This window comes from Pezoporus occidentalis, unplaced genomic scaffold (genome assembly GCF_034315485.1).
Source record: "Pezoporus occidentalis ecotype Australia unplaced genomic scaffold, CSIRO_AGI_Poc_V1 ctg133, whole genome shotgun sequence".
NCBI lineage: Eukaryota > Metazoa > Chordata > Aves > Psittaciformes > Psittacidae > Pezoporus > Pezoporus occidentalis.
Window position 1 is genome coordinate 4,264,208 of NW_026913136.1, and position 24,066 is coordinate 4,288,273.

The 24,066-nt window shown below is 35.2% G+C and overlaps 1 protein-coding gene across 5 annotated transcripts in view; it reads left to right on the forward strand.

Moving 5' to 3' along the window:
* PTPRD (protein tyrosine phosphatase receptor type D) overlaps positions 1–24,066 on the forward strand; it is a 1,311,464-nt gene that overhangs the window by 699,969 nt on the left and 587,429 nt on the right. For all 5 annotated transcript variants that reach the window (XM_062609059.1, XM_062609064.1, XM_062609063.1 and 2 more), the window contains one exon: positions 16,370–16,392. The gene's annotated coding sequence lies outside the window, so the exon portion shown is untranslated. The remainder of the gene's footprint in view (positions 1–16,369; positions 16,393–24,066) is intronic.

Here is a 24,066-nt window from a genome sequence, read left to right on the forward strand (position 1 = left end):
AGAATTTTCCCATCTGTCTATGGGATAATAACAGGGTTTACTAGAACAGTATCTGGATTTGGGACTCCTAGATAATTTAGAGCTCTCACAAAATCCTCCTTTACACTTGGCTGTAAGAATCTGTGAAGGACCAGAGGAAGCACAAGCAGTTTCTCTTTTGAATACAGCCACTGAAATGGAGAGTCATCTCTTTTCTGTCTCACACAGTAAAACATGACAGTGAATTCTCACTCTCACAATGAGAGTCATCTGCTCATGATGTACAGGTTTGGAGGCAGTCCAGAAAAAACACTGTCACAATCGTGCTATCAGCTGTTTAATAGAGGGAATGAAGTTCCTCCTGGCAATTCAGTTTTCTAATTGCACTTATACAATGTAATCTTTCTGGTCTGTAGTAAGCCTAAGGACTAGGAAGCTGCAGACAAGCACTAACATAATTTGACTTCCTTAGAATGAGATATTTCTGGAAATACCAAATGTGGGAGAATTTTATAATTATGAAACAAATACTCTGAATTTGTGCATTTCCATGATTTTCAATTTACTTATAAATGTAGTCCCGTTATCTTAATGATAGGGAGGTATTCCTTAGCACTTAAAATATAATGTACGACTGTCCTTCTTCAGTCACTGCTGTGATCCCTACAGCCACGGTCAGCTGCCTGGTCCAGCTCACATAGCTTCTAAACACTCAATGGTATTCAGAACCAACTTTATCTCATCCTAGATGGTTTATGGAAGTTTTAATGTCCTATGTTTGGATGAACTTTCATTAAATGCAGTCAACTTTTTGTACCAAACTGGCTTCTTCATCTTTGTGCTGTAAAGCTTTAATAATTTTTTTTTAATTAATTTTTTTTTGTACTGTAAAGTTTTAATAATTTTTTTTTTTTTGGTCTAATGGACATGCACATGCTTTAGGAACGGGAGCTTTTTTGAAAAGTAAACATATTTTGGGCATTTGACAGTAATTAACATACAATAAAGAAAAGCTGGAGATTTCTGTACAGAAACAAGGAAAAAAAAAAAAAAAGCCAAGGAGAAAAAAATATCCCTAAGAATCACAAACCACAAAACCTCCCTCTGCCACTTTCTTACACACACACATTGAGTATATTAATACATAAGCTAGAAAATTCATCATGCATATCATATAGTGGAGACGTGCATTGATGCAATGCATTGTTCTCACAAATTTTGACACATTTTATAATATAATGTCTTTTATTCACATCGGCATGGTGTCATTGCAAGATGGCTCAAATAGAATTAAAAGAGGACAGTCTTTACTTTGCTACAGATACTCTGGCTTATTGTTTCCTCTGCATTTCATTTACAGTAGACTTTTACCTTTCTGATACCATTTATTGAAAAGCAGGATTGAATTTACTCCTTCAAAATTTTAAGAAAACATTAAATCCAGAATACAAATTCAATGTCATAAAATAATAATATCTCACTGTTTCATAGTAATTTAAATATACTGGAATTATGCAGTCCTGTTTTTATTTTGGTAGAAGGTATGCTACAAATGTAATAAAATGTTGTGTGCACTTCTGGTGTCCTCAACATAAAAAGGACATGGAACTGGAGCACCTCCCATATGACCACAGGCTGAGAAAGTTGGGGCTGTTCAGCCTGGAAAAGAGAAGGCTGTGTGGAGACCTCATAGCAGCCTTCCAGTATATGAAGGGGGGGCTATAAGGATGCTGGGGATGGACTCTACGGACTGTGGTGATAGGACAAGGGGTAACAGGTTAAATCATAAACAGGGGAAGTTTAGATTGGATATAAGGAAGAAATTCTTTCCTGTTAGGCTGGTGAGGCACTGGAATGGGTTGCCCAGGGAAGCTGTGAATGCTCCATCCCTGACAGTGCTCACGGCCGGGTCGGACAGAGCCTTGGGTGACATGGTTTAGTGTGAGGTGTCCCTGCCTGTGGCAGGGGGATTGGAACTAGATGATCTTAAGGTCCTTTCCAACCCTAACTATTCTATGATTCTATGAAAAATTACAAAATTTATTTATTTTAATAATGCAGATGCCACTCTCTGTACAACCCTTCAAAAAAACAAACAAAAGAGTAGTATTAAAAATGGGTCTAGTCCTGGCAATGGTCAGGGAGTAGGACTAACAATTTTTTTTTTTATGCATGTCATAGAAGAGAATTTTTCTTATTTTTCCTTACCATTGTTTTTTTTTAAAAACAGACAAACCAAGTTCTTTCAGCATTTCAGCACAGTGAACTCCTGTTTCTCAAAGGCTGTACATTTTTTGTCCATGCGGTATGGTCATATGGTAATAGCTTCTGTATTAATCGAAATAATTTGGGCATATTTTTTGCAAATTCTGATCCTTGAAAATTATGTAAAGAGAAGGGTGCTTCTACACTGCAGGGCAGAGGAGGTACATGATAGAAAATACAGTGTCCTTTGACAGTACCCAGTGGAGAACTAAGCTGCTTCTCATCAGTGCAAGTTATTTAATCTGAAATTCTCTGTTTTCACAGTTTTCTCAAATGATAGTTATTTTTACTGTGTTTTACTATTTAGTAAATAAGCTTAGTTTATTTAAAAGTGAATTCTTAACTACAGTATACACTGTAGGCTACTTTGATACGATTAGAATATTGATTTTATATACTACTGGTTGGTTGGTTTGTTTTTTTTTAAGAGGACAGAATGTAAGAGTTTTCTGTTTTCTTCTTCTTTTTTCCAGCCTCCACAACTTAAGATATACCTTAGAGGCCTTTAGAGACTTCAATTGCACCTTGCACATTGCAAAAGATGTCTTGGTTTTAGATTTGCAGTGCTGTGTCCTTAAATATTAGAAAATTAAGCACAGATTTCTAGCCAAAAGCCAAGTCTACACTGGAAGATCCGAATTTATGTAACTTCCTATGTATGTTTTCATGTAGCAAATTTACTATAAACTTCCTATGTATGTTTTTATGTAACAAATTTATTATAAACTTCCTAACATGAGTTTTGGTAATCTATACAAAGGCTTTCCACTACATATCCAAGTGAGAGGTGTGTGTCTCTGCACTGTAACTTAAGAAAACATGGGTGTTCATGATAAATTGTGCGTATTCCAGCAGGTTCCAAGAACTGAACAATGAGAGATGCAGGAATAAAGCATGTATGAGTTTAAGAATCTATACGCAGCTTAAAGTAAGATTGCCCATCCATATGCAGTCTATATTAAATATGTCACTCATATCCTCAGTAAAAATAATACTGAGGTGTTTCTCTCCCTATTTAGGTAAGACCAGAAACAAGCAGCTTAGAAACAGTCTCTACCCTTAGTGATTTGTTAATTCACTCTTCTCAAGAATGTTCAACTAGAGAAAAGGAATCATCATGAGGCAGAGGGAACATCACCCACAAGGAAGGACCAAAATAATGTGAGGCTGGATCAAAATTCTCAATATTTAAATTTGCCATTGTAAAGTAGGAGAAATAAAACTATCCAAGATTACATTGTGTTTAAAAGAAAAAGTAGTGCTTCTGAAAGTGGCAATCAGTTTTACTGAAGAGTGTTTTCAGAAGATTTGCTATGAGGAAAAGCATATTTTTTGATACAACTCAGTGCTATTAAGCTTGGGGATTTTTAATATATAATATAAAAAGATAATCTCTTTATACAATAACAGTATTATTATACAATTATTTTAACACAGAAAACTTGGAATTATTTATTGCAAAAAAATCCCAACATAATTAATAAATGCTATCAAATGTTTATAAACATCTTACTTATGTAGTTCATATGAAAAAATGAATATGAAGAAAAATGGTGTCTAGTTATTTTCTGCCTCACTTTCCTGAATGCTGAAAATTAATTCTCACAAAAAAAAAAAAAGAAAAAGAAAATGTATTGTGTAATGTGATTGAAATAAAGCATCAGTTCAACTAGAACATGTCAGTTTAAGACAGTTTACTTATGAAAAGCTGAAGGAACAGTTGAAATTGTTGCGCTGTGAAGGATATTCATGAATTAACAGGCCAGCTGATTCTGAACCATGAGGCGCAGGACCACCAGAACATGTCTCAGCTTTACAATAAAAGCTTTTCACTTGAACCTGTCCCAGCTTTGTGATAAAAGTTTTTTCACTTTGTTACTTTTTTCTGGAGAAGTTTTGTGACAGTTAATAACTCCTATTCATTTGGCTGGACATTTTAAAACCCAGAAGAATTAACCTCAGTAATCTGGCCAAATTCTAGATGGAATAGTTACAGCCTAGATAAACTACTTTTCTGGTTTTGATAAGGCAATATTGTCTTTAATTCCTTGTCCTAAATTTTGTGCTAATGCAAATTTAAACTATCTTTATTATCATCGTTTGTCACAACACTGCCCATGTTTCCATGTGGAATAAATTATTCCTGGTAAGCACCATTTGCAATATGACGATAATAATAATCAGCAGAATATAAAATGCGTTATTACTAACATGTAAAATAAAACAGTGATAGAAAACTTTCTTTTGTCACTCTGCCCAAAAAAGAAACAGAGAGAAGTTACTATCATTTCCTATCATATCCTGTCATTTCTGTATGACAACATTTATCGGTGTTGCCATTCTGACACTTGTAAACCCTTCATCGGGCCACAGACATTGTTTTTTCTTTTACAGTATGGTAATGTCCCTGGGGCAGAGCCAGCCTTTTCAGTTTTTATGCTTGCAGATCACCCAGTACAATAGCTTACATGTGCGGGAGTTATACTAATTCCCCTTGAGAAAACAGTCTGCATATACCAGTCGTTAAACTGAACTACATAATAAACTTTCACCCTTCTGGATAAAAAGCACTGTATATCCCAAGGTGTGTTTTCTGTCCTTGTTTATAGACATGCAGAAACACTAACTAAAGAAAAGAAAAAAAAAGAAACAGTCCTTCCAAAGATGAAGTTGTGTCATATAATTGTTCCTTTAGATTTGCTGCTTTACTTAATATGCATGGAAGTATCTTGTAAGGTTTTCTAAAAAAAAACAAACAAACAAAAAAACAAAAAAAACAAAACAAAACAAAAAAAAAAAAGCCCCCAAAAACAAAACAAAAAGAAGAGAAAAAAAATCTCACTTTTTAACTCCTGAAATGTGGCATGATCAATTATGAAAAATCCTCCTCAGATGTTCTATTCTATGATTCTATGTTCAGATGTCGTACTGAAGTTTTCTGAAAGGATAATGGCCACAAAGATGGGTAAACAATAACAGCAGAAAAATTGCCACTCCACCAGAATTTTATAAAACTAGCTTTTCATTAGTATGCAAAATAACAGTATTTTTTCTGAAATTCAACAACTATGTGATTAGTTTCATGTGCTCCAAGTATATTTTTACTTTATAATAAAAGAAAAGATAAGGGGAACAGGGAAGAAAATGATAACTAGAAGCACATACAGACTTCACCATTAGCAGCAAGATTTCCATATCACATAAAGCACCTTTATAATATCAGAGACGCATCATGTCACTAAGGTATTATTAATGTTATTAGACACTCTCTTAACATTGTCATTATTAGTCTAAAGTGTTACCATATTATACGGGCTTGTAGTGAAAACGTGACCTCAGCAAATTCAATGGTAAATTTGCTGTACAGCAGTCAGCATAAATGCCATGAGCTGAAGTATCCTTGAAGGGCCAATGGATTTGCCTACAATATCCTGATTTACCTCATACTTTTTAAAATAATCACAAATATTTTAACACCAAAGTTTTCACTCTACCAAATCTTCTGGATTTTGTGTTTATTTCAAAACTTCGGTGCTCTAGTGCTATTTCCTGGACTACATCTGCAGCCATACAGCGTGTTTTTAAGTATCCATAATTCATCTAGGCTTAGATGAAGTATTCCTCTTCTGGAATCCTCACCCTGCTTGCCATGGATGATCAAAAATAAGAATGCATCCACCCTAGTGTTATGACTGTAAGAAAATTAGCAACAAATCACAAATACAAAAAAGTGTTTGTTTGTATTTTTTTTCCTTTAGGACACTACCCAACTTCTTTTGAAGTGAATTAAAAACTTTAGAGAGACACATATTTTCTGTTCTATTTACTCGTAATACTGTCAAACATAGGACACCTTAAGTTTACAGTTTCTTATTTGATCTGCAGACAGAATGTCTAGGAAGAATGATTTGGCTGCGTGTGCTGGAGCCTATGCTGTCACTTCAGCCTATGAGCTAATTTAGTAATGTGAATTGGAACTGAGTCTCACAGTGTCAAAAGTGAGGGATGCAGGAACACTTGGTCAAAATTATAAAATATGAGCAGCTTATGAATGCTTGTGTACCCAATCAAATGGACATTGAAGTCACTGAAGAAAACTTTCTGTTTGTTTTAATGGACATTGGATCAAGTGTTGTGGTAAAATCTCTTTCATTGGGTAATATTTTTACTATTGATGTGTGACATTATGTCATGCCAACAGAAATGAGGCAAAAACTAGAAAATATTTCTGCGTATTTGGTTTGTTTTTTTTTTTTCACTTCTGGACTATGCTGTAAAAATCTATCTGCATTTACAAAGACAAGTCTTGCCAAGTGTAGATCTTGACAAATTTTTCTCCAGTTATGCATATCTGTGATCCATTTGGAGTCCATTTGTAATCAAACTGTGCAAAACTAAACCTTTTTTTCTTATACTATTTCTGTCCTTGATATCTATTATCAGTCTACACCAAATATTTTTTAAAAATTGTATGTATTTGCAGGGGAAAAACAGAGCATTACCTACTACTTAGGCAAGTCTTGAGAAATACAAGTTTCCAATTCTCAATTTCTTTCTTTATAATTTTATTTCATTCCCACACAAAGAATATATTCCTATATGCTTTGACTACACTTCTATGCTTCCTCTCACCTTCTGATTAATTCTATATTTTTTGGAGTAGAAGGCATTGAGTTCATAAATTATAATATAGAAAGGTAATTATTAATAAGTACTAGACAGTGTCTTAGTTCTTATTATTTTCTCAAAGATGTGTTCTTTACACTTCTACAGTATTATAAGAAAGAAATACACTAATACATAGCCGTCAGTGAAATGGCATTGCTATCTCTAAAATAGTTAAAGGACTTCTAAAAGCTTTATTTTATAGTACCAAACTGAAAACTATTACCACAAATAACATTTTTAAAGAGAGTCCTTTATGTTCTATTTGCTGAAAAATTATGCTTTATTTTTGTTTGGTTTGGTGTATTTTGGTGGCCGCTTGACAAGTACCTCTTTAGCAGGAATACTTAAAATGCCTTACCAAGTGTATGACACTATATTACTACACGTAATAATTGGGGCTACTGCCAAAGTTGATCATAATCTATATTCTGTCCTGAGCTTCCAAAGAACAGTTATATGCAAATTTTATATAAGATCTCAAACCAAAATCTTTCATAGTCTTTACAAAAATTAGTAAACTAGATGTTTCAAAATGGTAAGCTGAATAGATTGCACATCTTTTGAAGTAAATGTTCACATTTTTTAGGAATCTTGTAGTAAAATAGTATCTGTTTATGTATATCAGAGCCAAGATATATTGTGCTGAAGGAAATACATCTGTGATATTTCTAGATTGAATTCTGATGACATGAGATTCAACCAGAGAGAGTAAATTACTCTGAAATTCTGAAAGACATAAGATAAAGTGAAAGTTGTTCTATGACAGATACCTCCATTGTATTTCTCACAGTAAACTCACTTCCATTACGAAGGAAGAAGCATTTCTTTTTCTTAAAATGAATTCTTCCTACAAGTATGGAAAAAAAGTAAAGAATATAAAGTTGTAAATACTTATTACTAATAGAAGCTGGTATCAGCATCCAGTATGAGCAGAGATATCTTGTCATCTTAGCAACACTTCTCAGGTTGGCAAGTGACTGAGTACTGTTGATGAAACACACACCAGCTCAAATTGAGGAGCCATGCCATCCAGTGTGTTGAGCAATGAGCTTCTTGTTGTTGCTGTTGTTTGTCTACGTAGTAATTTCTTCATTGTTCATTTAAACTTCTAAAACCATGTGTACTCATGTAAGCAAAAAATTCTTCATAAATGAAGAATACTATATTAAATATATATATGTTACATTACATTATATATTACATTACTTAACATATATTTTATTACTTAAAATTAAGTTGTGCCTTTGCAATTATATTTTATGCAAAGTGCTTATTATATCTTTACTTAAACATTAGCATTATAGTCACTTTATATTTTAATATATGTTTATGTAATAAGGCAATATAAAATCTTCATAAAAAAAAGGCAAAAAATCCACCAGAAACTGCTTTTAAAATGCACAGTACATTAATATATTAAATAAAGTGAAATTACTCTTCTGCTCCATAGTTAACCTGCAAAATTTTGGGTGCAAGTAAATTAATGTGGTAATGAAATCAACTTAATCTTGTATTATATTTAAATTGAAATGTATGTCTACTTATTAATTTTATTACATAGAATTAAGCTTCTCATTAATTATAATTTTCCTCACTTTTAGGTAAATAAAAGTTCATATTATCAGAATTTATTATACCATTTCTAAGAGAAGAAGCCAAAATACCAAAGGCAGTTTTGTTTTATATGTAAGTTACAGTGCAATTTTTCTTTCTGTGAACAAGCCACACATCATTCTCTTTAGTATCTTGCCAAATAAAGTTAATGGAATTGTACCTCTGTCCTAGAAAGCAATTATTTTTTTTCACATCCATGTTTGGTAGACTTTCTTCCTACTTATTTATAAAATTAATATTTTTTTACCTTACTATTTAAAATCAAAATTAATATTTCAGTAGGACTCCTATATATCCTTTACCAAGCACCAAAGGGCCAGATCATGCAATCAAAAGTAATGAAACTTGGCTGAAGTCTAGAAGTCCCCCTCTTTGCAGAAAGCAGCTATTTCTGCCATTCCTCCAGAGAGACTGAAGAAATCCTATTGCTTTTAGGAGACTTGTGCCATAAGACATGATTGATCTCTACAGCATCCAGCAAAGAATGTAACTCTGAGTTGTTCATCCACTGCACAATCACGCATATATCTGAATACCCTGTGGTACTGGCTTCTTAGGTAGATCAAAGAGCTTTCTATGTGAGCCTTTTGATATCTCTTAAATATGATATCATGTGCAAATTTATCCATTCACACATTGCACTTCAGTCACTTATGATGATGGGTAACAATACAGATTTTTCAGCAAAAACTACATTCAAAATTTCAGCTATGAGCAACATCCATCCATAATTTTATCCAGAATTTATACACGGCTAGAAAGTTTTAAATGACAAAGTACAGGTTGGACAGGACTGGGGAAAGACGATGTGTTCATTCTACTTCTTCTGAGTTTTGTATGTGATGCATGCATATTTTAAGCTGTCTTTAGAGTTCATTCATTGACAGTTTTTGCTTTTCTGTGTGATAGACAGTCTTAGAGTCCTTACAACTAAAAAATAATATATGACATTTTGCTATTTTATGTTTAATGTATGTATTTGTAACTGGGCAAGGTAAAAAGGGATGCATGCTATACGCCTCAGACCTTACTACAATGCATAGGGAAGTTTCCAAATTTTTTTTAGAAACTAGGTTTCTGTCATTTTGTGGAATATATTGGCTTTTCTAATTTTCAATTTCACCCTTCTTTAAGCAAGACTACTTTATTAAGCAACTGTTTTGTATTAACCTTTTCTTTCCATCATGAACACACAATAGGTGATAACTACTTTCATGAACCACAGAAGATTTTTCTTAGTTAGATTTTTATTAAATATTCTGAGCTGTATGAATCCCAATAAGGGATACCAACAGCATTATACTGTTAAAAAAGTGAAATAAAGATAAAATAGTAATATTTTATTTTTCCAGTGACACACATTTCAGATGTCTTTGCAGATATGCAAAACTATTTTCAACTTACTGTCACACTATGACAGCAAGGCCATTTTTCTCTTTTTGATATTTTGCCTTCTCATTTTTATTTCTTTTTTTCTCTTTTTGGTATTTTGCCAATATCTCATTGTTTGAGATATTCCAGTACATCAGCTATTGTTTCATCTATGGCTGGTATCTGGCCATATGTGCACTACATGCTTGTACTGCAAGAAACAAACCGTGTCTTTAAAGGTAAGTTCTGCTTACTATTGCAAAGCGATATACAGTTACATTATCATATTATAATATAATATTGCACTGTGGTAGTATACAGTAAAGGTGACTGCAAAGGAAATATTTAATAGGAAGGGCAATAGCCATCAGTAACAACAAACTCAGGCTAACTTGACCACCTGCCATTATTTATTCTAATCCTAGGTAAATGTAAATAGAACATGAAGTCTGATCATTAAGATATTAACTCTAGCTGATAAGCAGGATTTTTTTTTTTTTGAGAGAGAGAGAGAGCTAAAGAGGGTCTTTAATCCTATCATGTAACATCAGCATCATTTTACTCTTTTTAAGGAGTCTCAAACTGTAATATTTTCCTTTGTACTTCCTTTTTATTTTCCCGTCACAAGGTTTTTCTATAGCCTTTTTAAAGGCTTTTCTTCATAAATTTGTGTTGATTTTAGATGGCTGATCTGTACAAATGTAACTCACAACATCCTATCTTATTTACGGCAGTATGTGTATCTAGTTATAATTCTGCATTTTTTTATAAATAAATGCATATGTAGTTATGACATGCAGTTTTAGTAAAAAATATAAAAGCTTTCTTAAAATGAAACTTTGTATTTGTTTATGCAAAGATTCCATGCAAGAAACATCCAAGTCTCTGGAAAGATTTGTGTTTTCTAAAAAAAATTAGATATCATCTCTGTTCTTTATTGATTCATTTGATGATGAGGACAGTGAATAGCATAAAAAGTAAATGTCTTCTAATACTTGTTTTAACTTTATTTTAACTTACTTCAAATTATGTTAACTTCTACTTGAATACAATGTATAGTTAAGTATTTATATGTTTGCACAGGAAATGTAATGGGTAGTTTAACTCTGTGATAAGATTACAATTTTAAAAAAACCTATACTTACTGTTTTGTTCCAGCTAAATTCCAGACATCTGTTCTGGCTATTCTAGATAGTCCATTCTCAAAGGGTTGCCCTTACCAGAAGAAATTTAGGCCTGGGTAGTTTGTATCCATTCTTTCATATAAAACCCATGATCTTCAATGATATCTCTGTCTCCTAATGTTTACCCTCTTGACGAATCTGTATGGAGCTATGCTATTTCCTAGTAGCTTTTCTTTCCTACATTAAACATGCTGGGTATTATCTTATTCTAAGGCAGTTTGTGAGCTCTTCTAAGGAGTTAAGTAACCCTTTTCAGCACATAGCTATTCCTTATTTAGCTTTAGCATCTTTTTAATACAGGTGACCGCATTTATCCACTGCAGAGAGGTAAACGTGAATTTTAGAGACATGGTGAATGTATCTTTATCATAATTTTTTTCTTTTCTGCTCTTTTCTACTTTAGCATAGCTTGAAAAAAGTATCAGAATTTTACAGAGGTGAAGTTTGCTACAAACACAAGAAGGAAAGCAGGAACATTTCAGTTCCTGAGAGTCTTCAATTTCACTAACTGAACTGAGTAAATTTTTAACCCCAAATATTTCTGTTGTGCAAGTTTTTATGAAGATTTAAAACACTGCTTTTAGAAGCACAACTGTTAAATTGTCATGCCATTTTCAGAATATAAAAAAACCCCCACAACTGTGTAAGTAAAACTCAGATAAAATCAATAATTTTACTAAATTTAGTAAAGGGACATAAATATCTGGGAAAAAAAAACACATTTTAATGGCTTATTGATAGATAAACATTATATTTACTGCAAGCAGTCCTTACAATTTTTTTTTCTGTTGTTTTTCTGCAGCCAAACATACATGCATATGGTATTCCAAAAATGTCTCAGCATAGTTTCTCTGGTATCTAAAAGGTCTGCTTAAGGCTTTACACTAGGTAGAAGATAATAATCTTTTAAACAGGCAGTGACCTAGATATTATAATTCATATACTGGCAGTTCTCCAAATGTAGAAATTATTTATATCTAATATTTTAAATATTAAAACAGCAAGTTAATACTACTGAAACCATTGGGATTATAGCTCACTTTTTTTTAGTCACTGATTATAAAAGTCTCCTTTATTATGAAGAGGTTAGAGCACACAAGAAATTCTCCTAGTTAGCCAAAGTTACCAAATTGAACTTTCCCAGTAATTCTTACAGTTGAATAGAAAACACAAAAACAAAGGAAAAAAAAACAGGAATTATTAATTTTAAATTAATTAACCATATAGTTATTGTTCATTCCTTCTAAGTTCTCAACAATATTGCAGATTTCAAACCTTATTTATTTATGTTAATGATGTTTACATATATATTTGTAAACAGGAGTTAAACATTAGATAGACAATGTAAAGTGATAATTTTTTTCAGGGTGAAATTTGTTGGGTTGCTCTGTTGGGTTTTTTTTACAAAAAAAAAAAAAAGCTATTTTATTTTAAATGAGCATTACTTTCCTCAGAATCCCTAGTAGGAAGAAATATTATTGCTGTCTGTGATGCAGTGAATAACCACCCAAGCTCAGAAAATAACCATGCTAGTCCAATGAAGTCAGTAAGGCTAGACAAGACAACCAATAACAGTGTTTTCTGTAGAGAAAAATAGATTTATAAGTGATAGGCTGAGCAAGCATGACTACCAGTCACTTGAATCAAATAATACAGTTCAGCAGGCATACTACCATAAGTGTGAAAATGATATGATACTAATATTTGTTGTATGGTACTTCGTCTGTCCATTAGGATCTGTGATTGAAAGGGTCTTATGCAAGAAATACTAAGTAAATCATGTAACATGCAACATACAGCATCTAGCACTTATATTTTTAGCACTATATTCTAAAATCTCCCAATGTATTCCATGTCTTGTATTGCATTACCTGTTTAACAACTCCCATTTGGATAAAAAAACACAATATGAAACTTGATTTAAATTCGCTGCATTGTTATATTGATTTGTCTCCATGGCTGGACATAATGTTTTGGGTAATACAAAAATGTCTAGATTGTTTAACTCCACAAAAAAAAAAAAAAATAAATAAAATGTTAAAACCTTCAGTCCAATCTATCCCCAAATCAGTATTCAGAAATACTGAAATTTATTTCTGAATAAATATTAAAATGACAGAAAAATAATTAAAATATATTTCGTAATGAAAGTATGGCACCAGCAGAGAAGAAATTGTAACAAAAGGTAGCTGCAATTACTTGTAAAACCTAATTACCATTACATGAAGAGAAATAATGATGGAGTAATTATCCCAGTGAATTTATTCCTTGTGTAGAGAGGAAATGGCTGAAGATACCAATTTTTTAAGTTTCACTGGAACTGTGATAGTTAAGGGTCAAGAAGAACACATATACTATAAATGCATAAAGTCAGGTAAGCAAACTGAAACTACAGAACTGGAGTCAAATATGAGTTCAAGATAATGGTGCAGAACCAGTAATCTAAAGGTTTTTATAGCTCCTTAGTTAATCACAAGATTTACATTGTTTCATAACTCCTAACTCCATTAACCAAAGCAGAGTTTTGTGATCCACGTATTGAACTGAAGGCAGGCTGCATGCAAGGTGAGATCATCCAAGGCCTCATTATCTAAAAAATTTAAAGCCCCATATAATTTCAACCTTTTAAAAAAAAAAAAAATCTAGAATCTTAATCCAATCTTGTAGGTAATGAAGTTCTGACAGTCAATATTCCAATAACAGGGCAAGTACGGTATTAAAATTGTGCCTGGAAAGGCTTGGGAAAGCACATTTGCTTCTTAACTTATTGCACTAACTTACTGAACCAGGACAAAAGTTCTGCGAATAGCTAGCATGACACAACACTGGAGAACAGGTAGCCACTATGTGTAAGAGAAATTCAAAGAAACAAGAGTTCACTTGAAATTAAGCCTTTTTCTGTCTGTGATTTTCTCTCTATACTTTTCTGACTGACTGATCAGACTAAGCATGAAGTAGGTCTCAACACAAAAAAAAAACCAACAGGTGTAAGCCAGGTGTGCAGGAAGCTAAATCAAGATTAAAGATTAAATAGGTGCTGAACAAAGAAGGGAGGGGGGAAAGAGCACTGACTTGTGGAGAGTTACTCTCATTCAGGGTAGCATGGTGTTTACATAACAGGAAAAAACTTTTGAATGTGGTACTTGACTCTTTACTTGAAAGTTCAGTGACTGTAATTCTCGCTGTGTAACAACACACAGATAATTATCCTGCCTTTCTACAGTATCTAGCATAACATCTTTTAAGTATCACTGTGAAGAGCTACCAACTAGTAACTTCTTCATTATAGGCCACCCTACCAAGGTGTAGTATTGTCTTTAGTTTGTGGGAGGGTGGTGTTAATGTTTTTCCCTTTATCAGCAATGTTTTTGCAACCCTGTCATTCAGGGATTAATAGGGTCAGGGCACAGGACACAAAGAAGATGATCTTTCCTTCTTTGATGGAAGTTTCTCCTAAATTGTTTCTACCTCTGTTGTATTATGATCCAAACTCCTCTCTGAAAGATAACCTGCACAATGTTCCTACTGTGTTCCATCAACATGGAATGTTGATGTATGAGATGATGTAATACATGTACGAGATGTATTTCCAGAAAATTTAAGTAAATGCATAAGTATTCTAAAGAATCAGTAAAATAATCTGGAGAGCTATTATTAGGGATGAAACATGATATCGTGTCTAAACAATAATTTAAATAAAAGCATCAAGATTCAGTTTTGAATATTACAAGATTTGTCCAGATTTCAACAAAAATGGAAACTTGTTCCTTTTCTTAGGCTTTTGAGAAGTATTAAAGAAAATTCTCTGCCCTAAGTTTCCCACAGCATAGTCTCAGGAATCCAATTCTTAGATAAATGATTTAATAATTGAGTGGTACAGAAGCAGGAGCAGCTCACACTGAGTGCCTCTGGGGAGGGTCCCAGAACAAAGAAATGTATGGGGTTTTATACCCTTTATAATTCTACGCCCCCAGCCATCACACACTGTTCATCTGCCTTGTAAGAGCCTCTTGGTCCAATGACGAATTTTGGTCTGGGGTCTCCTCATCCATCCTTGGGGTCTTTTGTTGTCTGAAGGCAGGCCATAAATTTCTTATCTCTCTAGTTGATGCTCATTGCTAAGGGATGCAGCTCCTTTATCTTTTAATTTGCACTGATCTCAAAACCTTGGTTTACATAACAAAGTACAGGTTCAAAGTACCTTCAGTACATATTTTTGTCCTGTGTAGATGTTTTATCTGGTTATTTACTAGTAGCTACACCTACCTATTAGTAAATTCCTTTCTCTTTATTTTCTAAATTCCACTAAAAATATGTCAAATCAAGTGTTCTAGTTGTTTAAGTTTTATAATGATTCTAAAGATGGAGTTGGATGTGGATATTCTGTTATCGATAGTATCTGAAACCATCAAAAAGGAGAGAAGAGTTTAAATCCTACTTTCCATGCATTTTTTTTTCTCGTGTCCGAAACTTGCGTTGCAAATTTTTCTCATTCCTCTTCCAAGGAAATACCTAAAGATGAGAGAATAAGTTTCTTATAGAAAAAGTCAAGATTGTAGTTTGTATAACTTATAGTTAGGAAAATCTACAAGAGCTAACCAAATTTAAATCCTTCTGGAAATATCTTGATATTGTTTGTGGTTTCTACCAAATAAATTACACCTTTATGGGTATTTCATTAAAAATTATATTTTATAATTTCTCTTTCTTGATCTTTGCTCCCTGCTTTTGCAGACTTCTGACAGTGCTTGGAAAATGTCTAATGTACAGTGATTGTAACAGCAATAATAAGGTACAAAAGAATACCAGAACTCATAGCAACTCAGGTTGAGTTGGAGATCAGGTTGACAAACAAAAAGCCTGTGAAAAAAACTTAGAGAATTATATATTGATTGAAAAAAAGTTAATTAGCTTCATTATATCCTTGTGTTTCAAGCACAGGGATAAAACTTCAGGCAAGTGACTTTTTAGACATATGTTTGAACTGAAATTTTACTATGTTTCTTAAAATTTCTTTCTTCATCTGAAAATTGGATGAATGAACACTCATTCCCAGCTATGGGAATACCTCACTTCTTTACATTGTTATGTGTCAGTTGGAGACTCCTTACAGCTAGAGAATACATACAGATAAAAAACAAACTTCCTGTTTATAAAAGGGGAACTTTCTACTTGATGTAATTTGTTATCAGTGTTGTTGACCTGTTTTCTGTGAAATATTTGGAAAGAAAAGTCAGTGTCTTCCTCTCTGCTTCTTTCTCTGAATATTCTCCTTTATTTCCTAACAGGAGTTTGAATTCACAAAGTTGAGGTAAGAAACTCATTTTGTTACTGGATAATTCAACTAGATTACTCAAAGACAACAGAATTAAAGCTTGATAATGTTCTTATGATTTTATTTAGCAGTTATTTACTATGATAGTTCGTGGTAAAGGTTTAGAGTTAATAAAAAAATTGCTCTCCCACTATACAGAGAACTACTGTGGATTCTTCCTGTCAGTGGTGTGTCGGGTAAAATTTTCGTGTAAGATAATGAACTACATTTATAAGTTTTTAAATAATTCCAAAAAATAGTTCCATATTCTAAGCCTTCTCTTTCCATTAATGCTGGCGTTTTTCTGTAACCTATATCTTGAGTCTGACCATGGACTCAAGAAAACGAAGTTCTTAGGACTTGTAACCTCAGTGGGCAAAGGAACAGACACTTTTTTCTTTCCAGAGTTCTATAATTTTTTTAAGCCAGAGATAAGAAGGTACTTCTGATAGTTCTGAACCTGCTTTATTTATACAGATTTGTGATAAAGCTGAATTTAACAGGGCACATAAATAAAAATAAATATATTTTATTGTATATATTTCTCATTTCCAGAATTGGAAACACCCATTAACTGCCTTATGTCAAGAAGTTCAGTTGTTGCAGTGAAATTGTCTGGTGAAAATTAAGTAGCTTTTTTAAGATATCTTTTCAAAAGTAAATTCTTCAGTATGTTGGCAATAATTTGCAGTTCTGGGTACAGTAGAATCATAGAATTATGGAATGGTTCAAGTTGGAAATGACTTTAAGATCATCTAGTTCCAAGCCCCCTGCCATGGGCAGGGATGCCTCACACTAGACCATGTTGCCCAAGGCTCTGTCCTACCTGGCCTTCAGTAATGCCAGGGATAGAGCATTTGCCATGGTTTTTCTCAACCTGTTCCAGCGCCTCACTGTTCTCACAGTAAAGAACTTCTTCCTTATATCTAACCTGAACTTCCCCTGAAGTTCCCCTGAAACTGTTTTCCCTTGCACTGTAGCTACAATCCCTAATGAAGAGTCCCTCCCCAGCCTCCTTGTAGGCCCCCTTCAGATACTGGAAGGCTGCTAGGAGGTCTCCACGCAGCCTTCTCTTCTCAGGGATGAGCTGCCCCAAATTTCTTAGCCTGTGGGAGGTGCTTCAGCCCCCTTACCATCCTCATGGCCCTTCTCTGGACTTGATCTGCAAGTTGCATGTCCTTATGTTGACGACACCCTAAGTGCACACAGTGCTCCAAGTGAGATCTCATGAGAGAAGAGTAGAAGGGCAGGATCACCTCCTTCAACCTGCTGGTCACGCTCCTTTTGATGCAGCCCAGGACATGGTTGGCTTTCTGGGCTGAGAGGGCACACTGAAGCTGGCTCACGTTAAGTTTCTCATTGACCAACACCCCCAAGTCCTTCTCCTCAGGTCTGCTCTGAATCTCTTCTCTGCCCAACCTATAGCTGTGCCTGGGATTGCTCCGACCCAGGTGTAGGACCTTGCACTTGGCCATGTTGAACTTCATGAGGATGGCATTAGCCCACCTCTCAAGCGTGTCAAGGTCCCTCTGGATGGCATCCCTTCCATCCGGAGTGTCAACAGCATCACATAGCTTGGTGTTGTCAACAAAATTGCTGAGGTCACGGTCACGTCGCACTCTCCATGTCACCAACAAAGATGTTGAAGGGGATCCTTCCCAACACTGACCCCTGAGAGACACCACTCATCCCTAGTCTCCATGTGGACATTAAGCCATGGACCACAACTCTCTGTGTGTGATCAACCAGCCAATTATTTTATTCATTGGTGGTGGCCCATCATCAAATTAATGCCTCTACAGTTTAGAGACTACGATGCTGTGTAGGACAGTGTTGAGCGCTTTGCATAAGTCTGGGTAGATGATGTGAGAATTGCTCAGACATGGTTTGCCCTTAGATGAAGCCATGGTGGCTGTCACCAACCACCTGGAGAATCTGCTTCGTGATTCTGCCAGACACAGAGGTGAGATTGACTGGTCTGCAGTTTCCTGGGTCTTCCATTTTCCCCTTCTTGAGAATGGGGGTTACATTTCCCTTTTTCCAGTCATCGGGAACTTCACGAGACTGCCATGATTTTTCAGATATGATGGACAGTGGCTTAGCAAGTTCATCCACCAGTTCTCTCAGGACCCACAGGTAAATTTTATCACATACCTTGGGCTTGAAAACGTTTAGGTTCTGTAGATCTCAGACCTGATCCTCGCCTACAGAGCACTTACGGTCTTCATTCTCCAAGTCATAGAATCATAGAATCATAGAATGGTTAGGGTTGGAAAGGACCTTAAGATCATCTACTTCCAACCCGCTTCCATGGGCAGGGACACCTCACACTAAACCATGCCACCGAAGGCTCTGTCCAACCTGGCCTTGAACACCACCAGGGATGGAGCAGTCACAGCTTCCCTGGGCAACCCATTCCAGTGCCTCACCACCCTAACAGGAAGGAATTTCTTCCTTATATCCAATCTAAACTTCCCCTGTTTAAGTTTTAACCCATTATCCCTTGTCCTGTCACTCCGGCCCCCCATCCCCATCATCCCTATAGGTCCCCTTCAGATACTGGAAGGCTGCTATGAGGTCTCCACACAGCCTTCTCTTCTCCAGGCTGAACAGCCCCAACTTCCTTAGCCTGTCTTCATATGGGAGGTGCTCCAGTCCCCTGATCATCCTCGTGGCCCTCCTCTGGTCTTGTTCCAACAGTTCCATGTCCTTTTTGTGTTGAGGACACCAGAACTGCACACAATACTCCAGGTGAGGCCTCACAAGAGCAGAGTAGAGGGGCAGGATCACCTCCTTTGGCCTGCTGGTCATTGTCCTTTGGATGCAGCCCAGGATATGTTTGGCTTTCTGGGCTGCAAGCGCCCACTGCTGGCTCGTTCATTTTCTCATCAACCACCCCCCCCAAGTCCTTCTCCACAGGGCAGCTCTGAATCACTTCTCTGCCCAACCTGTAGCTGTGCCTGGGATTGCTCCGACGCAGGTGTAGGACCTTGCATTTAGCATGGTTAAACTTCATAAGTTAAAACCTCATGCCTAAACTTCATCAGGCCACCTTACAAGCCTGTCAAGGTCCCTCTGGATGGCATTCCTTCCCTCCAGTGTCTAAACCGAACCACGTAGCTTGGTGTCATCGGCAAACTTGCTGAGAGCGCACTCAATCCCACTGTCCATGTCATCAACAAAGATGTTGAGCAAGACCGGTCTCAACATCGATCCCTGAGGGACACCACTCATTACTGGTCTCTAGCTGGACATTGGGCCATTGACCACAACTCTTTGTGTGTGGCCATCCAGCCAGTTCTTTATCCACCGAATGGTCCACCTATCAAATTGATGTCTCTCCAATTTAAAGACAAGGATGTCATGTGGGACAGTGTCAAATGTTTTGCACAAGTCCACGTAGATGACGTCAACTGCTCTACCCCTGTCCATCAGTTCCATAGCCCCATCATAGAAGGCCACCAAATTGTCAGGCAGGATTTCCCCTTAGTGAAGCCATGTTGGCTGTCACCAAGCACCTTTTTGATTTTCATGTGCCTTAGCATGCCTTCCAGGGGAATCTGCTCCAAGGTTTTGTTAGGCACAGAGGTGAGACTGACTGGTCTGTAGTTCCCCAGGTCATCCATTTTCCCCTTCTTGAAAATGGGGGTTATATTTCCCTTTTTCCAGTTGTTGGGAGCTTCACCTGACTGCCATGATTTTTCAAATATGAATCCCTTCATTTGTCTTTTGTGACTTGAGCGGTGTGGCTAAAGCATGTGACAGTGAAGACTGAGGCAAGGAAGCCAGTGAGAACTTCAGCTTTCTCCAAATCCAGGGTGGCTAGGTCTCCCGTTTCATTTTGGTGATGGCCTGCATTACCCCTGGTCTATCTTTTGGTCACAAAGTGAATCTTACTTTCTTAAGCTATTAATCAATACCTTGATTAAATGTAAAGAATCTGTAATATTTTAGTTATGCAGCTTGAGGTCTTATGGTTGTATATATGACTTTGTAAAACAGTTAAATCCTTATAACCTTTGTTACCTTTCGAATGTTTGGGACAGACTTAGTAAACTGAACAAAACTTCATTTTAAATGTAAACAATTGACATAATGTAGCCAGGGACCCTTAAATAAGGGATAATTTCACATCCTTGTGGACTAAAATTATTTTTTCATTATTCTGTAAATTTTTGTACGCAGTATAATTTTAGTCTTATTTCTACCCTCAACTCACATTTCTTATTTTTTCCTTATTGGAATATGAGACGTGTATTTTACAATTTTGCCACTTCATAGCCCATGGATTTCTTCTTTCACTACCATAACTTCTTTTTGAAAAACACAATACATATTGCTGGGGTTTTGACGCCAACAGATACGATTTCCGCTGCGTGGGATTGATCCTCTAAAATACTTTCTGCATTTATTTAAACGGAGCTGTATGCTTAACAGTATTTAATATGTAGAGAGACTCTACAGTAATTTTTTAGATGATAGTTCTGGATTTCAGACGACCATCTTCTATCCAGGAAATTATTTCCATAATATCTAGTAAACATCAGTTCTTCATTTCATTCAAAATGTTCCAAGCAAAAGTGGTATTAAATCAAATGTGATATCTTTACAAGTTTAATACTAAAAAATTAAATCCTTATAACAGTGTTTATCTCTGGAAAAAAAGAAAAAAAAAAACAAAAAGAACAGAAAAACCTCCTTCCATACAAGTGCATAGATGCTTATATGCATTTCTGTTCACAGTTCATTGCAAAGTGAATGTCAGCTGAAGCTCCTAGAGGTGCTTTTAGGAAGCTCTCCACCTTACTGATAGACTTTGGCGTCAGACCGTCCTCTGCTGGAGCAGCTGAAAAGAGGCTTTAGAGTCCATACTGAATAGTTGTGTTAAAAGCAGATATCTGGAAATCATAAATTACATAAATCATGTCTGGAAAGAAAATACGTCATAAGAAATAGTCAGAAAAGGGCAAATGAAATGTCCGATCTGAATAAACAAGGAGCCCATTCTGGTTAACATGCACTATTTTTCCTTCTCATAATGAAAATTAGAAGTAAGAATAGGAAGCAAGCAGCAGTGCAAATAGCAGTATTTAACAGAGACCAAGCCCTTTACTTCTGGATGTGGGCTGGTGGTGGTGATCCAGCATTGGTCAGAGGTCAGATGGTTAAACCCAGCTTGGGTTTCTTTTCTTTTACCTGTCATGGTATCGGTGGAAATGAATATCTACTGACAAAAGAAAATGTTTAATTATTTGAGACTTAAATGAAAGACTAATGGGTACTAATGGAGTTCAGGTTGCTTATACAGCTAGAAACCAACCTCTAGAAATTAAAGATATTACCCCTGGTCAAAGACCATCAGATCCAGTAAATGAGATCTCCCCCTCAATTTGCACAACACAGTGCAAAGCTGACCAAGGAATTTTAATATTGTTTGACTGCGGGGAATATGTGGGATCGCTGAATGGGCACAGTTTATGCCTCTTCAAAGAAATGTTTATATTAATGCATTGTGTGTCATAGTTTATCTACATATTGGTGTCCTCTGTCTCATGTATGTGTCAGATGACCACATCACGTATAACAATGGAAATTATAGAAAAAAAAAAACCTGCATAGTTGCCTAGGTATTCCAGGATAAGCAAAAGTTCCCTTCAGGTATTCCAGGATAAATAAAAGTTGCCCCTAGTTATTATGAATAACAGCTGTTTAGGTTTCTAGTACAAGGAGCAGATTTAATTGTTATTTAAGACCTTCCAGACAAGGAACGGGCCATACACTACATTATGGAAACAATGTTCACATGTCTTATAGAAACAGGACCTATGTTTGGGATAGGAATCAATCCATTATAGCTGATGGAACATCAGCAAATGAATTATATCCATAATCATATACATATATTTATTTTTATGTAAGGAATACCATATGCTTACCCTTTTAAACATAATAAAAGTCATTAACCCATTCAATAGGTTTTTTTTTTGTTTTTTTTCTTAATCCTGCAGGTATCTTTAATGTTATCATTCTCAAAAACACATTTACAGACATTCTGGGCAGGTGTGTGACTAAAAAAAGGTCAAAGCAAAATACCAGCAAACTTAACAAATACATTTCTGCACTCTGTCACAAAAAATCCTTTCGGTTGCATAGCAACTCTCTTTTTAATTACTACTTGTAATCTAGATTTTAATAATTTAATTAGTATTTTTCTTCATTAAATTGCTTCACCCAATAAATTTAATGAATTCAACTCATTGCTTGTTTTTTAAATAAACCCTTTTACATTACTTCTTTGCTCTTCCAGCATTTTTGTCTATGCAGTAGAGACTAAAAAGCTCATTAATTTTGTATCAAAAACCACCGGCAAAAAGGACTCAGCCTTATCCAATAAGTAAAAGTACATCATTTTTAGGTATCTGAAGTCATCAGAGTTCAGGTAAGCATTAAGTGAATGTAGCTTCATAAAACTGCCACTTTACAAAGAGTCATTTGCAAAACTGGAACTAAAGCTAAGGTTTTCAGAGACAAAATTCAGAGTGAAGCAGGATGTTTAAAATAATTTTAGAGGTAGTGATTTGAAAAAAATGTTTCTCTACTACTGTTTAATATTAGGCAATATTGTAAATTTGTAGGCCCTTACAAAAAATCCTCAGCTATTCCTCTCTATTAAGCTGCTATTGAGAAGCTTAAGCCTAACAAGAACTAAATTATGCAAGAACAATTATGCAAGGGGGGAAAAAGATGCGATTTAAACTGCAGAACCACAGTCACATTTGTCATAAAGAGCTGTAGCTGCTTCACAGTGCAGGTCAAAACTGACAACTGAGCTAAGGAGATATCAGTACTAGTAGCCGAGGTTTGCATACTAAGGTGGTGAAAATACATGGTGGTAGACACTAAAAGAATCAGCCCTTGTCTTCTAGATGTGAGCGAAGGAGATAAAGAAAGCATTCTCTCTTAAATGGTTTGCTTAGAAGTACTGACATCTGTATTGGCAGGAAGCAAGAAATTTTCATGCAGCAGAAGCATCTATGTTATCTGTTGGAAGCTCTATGTCTGTCTTTCTTCTGAGATAACATCTGTTAAAACCTTTAATTTTGAAAACTCTTAAAAATTTTATGAGATATTATGAGATTTATGATTTATGAGATATTTCCAGTACCTACTTATAATTTGAAGATGCATGTTTTTCTCTCATTTTCTCCCAGATTAATCTGGAATAGAAATTCAAGTCTGTATATGAGGGACTTAAATATCTGAGTATATGAAAGAGGAAAACATATAAGTGGTTTACAAAAATGTTCCTATATATTTAGCATTTAAAATATTATTTAATGAAACCTAAAAAATATTTTGTGTGATGGGTAGGTTTGAAAACTGTTCCCATGTCTGAAAGTAAATAGTTGTTCTTTAATGAATTCTGAGAGGATAAATTCATACTGCAGTGCTTTCTGCCACTGTTTGAGGTATTAATCTAACATACTTTTAACTATTTTTACATATAAAATCTTTATAATATTCATGTCTCCCCCTCCACCCATACAGTCTTACAATGCACTTCCTACCTTCCCACTTACACCAAATTTTCATGGAAGTTTTGAGATTATCAGGCATTATTTTATGACATTATACAAGCAGTTTGTTAAAACAAAACCACCAAACAAGACA